This window comes from Phyllostomus discolor, chromosome X (assembly GCF_004126475.2).
Source record: "Phyllostomus discolor isolate MPI-MPIP mPhyDis1 chromosome X, mPhyDis1.pri.v3, whole genome shotgun sequence".
Lineage (NCBI taxonomy): Eukaryota > Metazoa > Chordata > Mammalia > Chiroptera > Phyllostomidae > Phyllostomus > Phyllostomus discolor.
The window spans coordinates 48,868,093-48,873,133 of NC_050198.1; the positions used below are offsets into that span (position 1 = coordinate 48,868,093).

The 5,041-nt window shown below is 35.1% G+C and overlaps 1 pseudogene; it reads left to right on the forward strand.

The window, feature by feature from the left end:
- Window positions 1-939: 939 nt before the first annotated feature.
- Window positions 940-4,268, forward strand: LOC114505560 (annotated as a pseudogene).
- The last annotated feature ends 773 nt before the right edge of the window (window positions 4,269-5,041 follow it).

Sequence of the window (5,041 nt, forward strand, 5' to 3'; positions counted from 1 at the left end):
GTTTCTTAATTCCTTGGTTGTCGGAGTTCCATGAATTTTGATTTTCTGGCATTTTTGGTTGTTTATTGATTTTAGATTGGTTGTTATTCTCCTGTTGGTTGTGTGAGGAAGTGAAGGGTTTCTACCTATGACTCCATCTTGGCCAGAACTCCAGGAGTCTGAAATTTCTGTTATTTAAAAGCCACCCTGTTTGTTGTATTTTGTTATAACAGACTGAACTAAGACAATGATTATGTAAATTTCCTGGAGCATCAACTAGGTCATGGGTTAGTTTCTCCTGGAAATTTTTAATATACAAATCTACTAACACAACTCTGTCTTAATAAATAAATAATTATTATTCCCATATATTTGCATTGCACTTGATATTATTCAAAAGGATTTAACTGTAATGCATTAATTAAGTACCTACTATGTGCCAGATACTGTACTAGATGCTATAACTATAAAAGTCATTAAACCTTAGTCCCTTGCTTTTGCAGTTTTTGAGGCATCCCCATAAACAAAATATATCTTTCCTGCTTAACGTCTGAGCCCATTTAGATGTATGGAGGATGTATTAGAAATTTGAAAGATACCAAAATATCAGCTTCATTTCTCATAAACCTGATATCAAGAATATGACACTTCTAAGCCTAAGTGGACTTCATAATCCAAAACTAAGAATTAATTATAAATTTAACCACATAGCAGAATTAGATCAGAAAATCAGAGATAGTCACTGAAGACAAAGCAGGCTACATGTTCCTTGCATGCAGCTGCCCCTAAGGAGACAGGAGAGAGGAAAAAGCTGCAGTAGGCATGCTTATTTCTGCATTCAAAGTCACCATCAAATAATTTACTCCTCTCCTATCCATGGTTAAAAATGAGTAAGGAATAGATATAGGCCTGGTGTGCTATACTAATGGACATGCTTCCACCTGGAAGGAAACATGTAGCATGGAGAGGAAGTATTCCCCCACTAACACCTGCTCTTTAGGACCTCACTTCATTGATATTTACAAAAACCATGAGAGGTAAATAGCAAGTAGAATTTTACCTGTTTTGTGTAAGATAAACCTGAGGTATAGAAGAGTCACACAGCTAAGTTGAAATCAAGAGAATAATATCTCAATTCTTCATGGTATGAATTTGGATATTGTTACAATGAAATTAGACCATGGACTGGACTATACAATGCTACATTTTTCTTCTTTTGCAAGTGAACATAGGCTTTGTTGATTCCAAGTGGTTTTGTTACTATCTGAGGTTTTGACAGAAGCATCTATCATTTTGTGTATAGATGAATGGCATTATTTGTAAATTTGAATCTTCTACAATAAATACAGATAAGGTTTAAAAAATTAAATGCCACTATAGTCAAGTTTTATAGGGAAAGCAGCCAGGCAAATGTTTTATAAATAGAGAAGAGAGATGAAATAAAACCAAGGAGTTATCCAATGTTCAATATTAAAAAAATGCTTAATTTGGTCAACTGGCTCTGAGTTTTTATACTAGGTATAAGAGTCACTAATATTTATTGAGCTTCTAATATTTTATTTTCTGGCTAAGCACTATATATGTGTACTATCTCATTTAATTTTTACAACAAATGTACAAAGAAGTTTATCTATTTTTTTTCAAATAGGAAAACAGACTTATGTAGATCAAATGATTTACCTAATTTTCAAATAATCACTTAATATGATTATGGTAGTGTCAGGATCTGAACACAAAACTTCTGACTCAAGAGCCCATATTCTTAACCAGTACATTCTACTGGTTTATCAGCTAAGAGCATAAATTGATTTACTTCTAGATGCAACGCGTTGCAGTGGGAGACAATAAAAGATATCTAAGATAGTCACCTTATTTTCAAGCTGTGATACAGTTAGATACACATGATCAATATTAAAAAGGCTAAAAAATCTTTACAGTACACAGGTGAGCACAAATGAACATATTAACAAATACATAAGCCCTGAGAAAAAGTCAAATGAAAAAATGAAACAAACAAAAGTGAAACAGACTTATAGGCACAGAAATTAAACTGGTGGTTGCCAGTGGGTAGTGGCATTTGGGGGACTGGGTGGAAAAGGTGAAGGGATTGAGAAGTACAGATTGATACTTACAAAATAGTCATGGGGATGTAAAATACAGAATAGGGTATATAGTCAATAATACTGTAATAACTATGTGTGGTGCCATGTGGATCCTGGAAATATTGGGGAGACCACTTTGTAAAGTATATTGTTTCCTAACCACTAAGCTGTACACCTGAAACCAATACAAAATGAAATTTAAAACAAGAAAAAGTGATTAGAGTAGAGTTAAACTGAGAAGCATATGCTAATAATCATCTGAGTTATTTAAAGCTGGAAAAAGATATCTCAGGAAGTAGTAGATTCTCATCATAGGAGGGGCTTCCCACACGGGCTGGATGGACAAATACTTAGTAAATTAAATTGGGTTGTTGTTTTAAATGACATCTAAATTCCTCCCAGTCCTGAGATTCTGTGATTTAGTCAACTTAGTCAAGTTATTTTGAATAACCACTATGTGACAAGTACTGGAATAAGCTCCTTTCACAAAGGGGAATAAGACATACTAACTGAATGAACTGACATTCTAATGGGGCAAAGAACACAAACTGAGAAATATAGAATAAAGTGTAATGAGACATAACAGCAAAGAACATTTTCACCTAACCCAAACTAGGAAGGGAAACTGAAAGGGAAATCAGATGTTTCTTAGAGGTGGTACCTAAACTAATCCTCGAAAGAAGAGTAAAAATTCGTCAAATGTTTCAGCTATCAATTGCAATGTAACAAATTATTTCTGAAATTTAAAACAACAAATATTTTATCATATCTTATAATTTTGGAACTTACTTAGAAGCAAGTCTAATTTGGAGAATGCAAGACAGTTTCTCTCATATGACTGGTACCTCAGAGGGAATGGCTTTCAACACTCATCTAAGCTAGAATTCTCCCCATCTCCATGAAATCTCAGGGCTTCATAAGACCTCCTACCTACCAGCAGGGTAGGTGACTCTTATCTCCAATAACAAGTGCCTCAAGAGATCAAGGTGCAGTCTGCAAAGCTTCCTATATCTTAGCCTTAGAAGCCAGGCAGTATCACATCCAATACAATTTATTGCTTTCACATGGGTCAGTGTGGGAGGAGACACACAAGTGTTTAAATACTGGGGAAGTGTGGTTTGTTGGAGGTCATCATGGAGACTGATATGATCAGAGGCATGATATGCCTCTTAGCCTGGCATACCAGGCTGAGATTTGGGAGACTGGGAGGGTGAAATTTTCAGCTAGAAGGCATATCATGAGCAAAGGCAATGAGGCATACAAGAATAAAGCCTGAGAAACACAAGGCAGCTGCTGTCACCACCATAGCCCTGTGGGAGCTGAGGGGAAAATCCAGTCTGCACTGACTGCTCCTCTTTCCTGCCATCAGCTCCAGCATCCTGGGCCCCACAAAGTAAACCTAAAAGCATCAACTAGTACTCATTCCAACAGCCTGTTAAAAGATAGTAGAATATAAGTTCTAGGTGTGCAGACATGCCTCAGCCAAGTACATTAAAAAGACATATCACAAATTGGCACTGAAGCGGCATGCAGAAAAAATCCTGAGGATAAAGAAAATTTAAACAAGTAACAGAGGCAAATAAGGTGGTAGCTATCACATGCTAAAAAGTGGGACATTGATGACAAATATGGCAAAGAAAGATTAAATGGTGGAGATGGAGGTGAAAGTTATTCTGATAGTCCCTTTGAGGAACTTTTTGACACCTTCGGACAATTTTATGGTGGAAGGAATCCATTTCCATTCACCTTCTTTGAAGACCCATTTAAGGGTGTTTTGGGGGAATAAAAGGTGTCTTCGGAAGCTGAGGCACAGGGTTGATTTTCTCTGCTTTCAGTGGATTTCCATATGTTAGAAAGGAGTTTACTTATTTTGATACAGGATTTACTTCTTTTCACTAGGTCACAGGAGCCCCATTTCATTCTCTTCCACATCAATGAATGATAAATAGGAGGGAAAACTTCAATTCTATACTAACTTTTACTAAAATTGTTAGTGGCAGAAAAATCACTACAAAGAAAATTGTCAAAAATGGTTATGAAAGAGTAGAAGTTGAAGAGGGCCACTTAAAGTGCTTAAAGATAAGTGGTAAGGAGCAGCTGCTAAGCTTGAATAATTCAACATATGCATTTAAGGGAAATCTTAACTATAGTAAACTCTACTTCAGGATTAATAAGAGCATGTTTTAGAATATTTAAAATGAACTCAACTTTCAATATAACTATACTTAATCTAAAGAATTCACATCCAGCTCCTGGTGGCCCCTATTTGTCAAAGGCTTTTGAGTATTGCCAGGACAACATATTAGGGCCATTTGTTTTGTCTTTAGAATTGTTGTAACTTGCTGTATGGACTTTGATTTTGTATTAAATGTAATCCAAGGTGGTCATGATTCTTTTATTAACTAACAAAAGCACAACTTCCTTTTCTATTGTGTGTGAAGCAAGAGCCAAGTAGTGTCAGCTTTCTGTGAAGTTAACATTGCCGGGTAAATCCTCCACAAAAATACTTTTAATTTATTTTTTATTTAGTAGGGAAAGATATTAATGAATTCATGCCAATACATTTCTGGTTTAACGCAAATCAAGAATGTTTTCTAGGTGTGTATGAATGCTTCTAACTTAATTTTTTTTACATTCAATATTATTTTGTATTCCAACTTAGTAAGTTTTGATAACTGCTTAAATTTAGTAAGTTTTGACAATTGTTTAAGTACGTAATGTTAAACTTAGATTTTAAAAAATAAAGCTGGTCAACTGGATCTTTGTCATTTGCATAAAAATAAAGTAAATGTGAACATATTTGGCACATTAAATAGTTTCTGAGAAACAAAAAATCAAGAAGCAGTATAGTGTTGTGGTTAAGAGAGCAGGCTCTCGAGTCAGACTCTGAAACCAGTTATTACTCAGTACGGATTTTGTATGCCAGACCTGAGCTGTCCAAGGTTAGTAATTAAATTAAA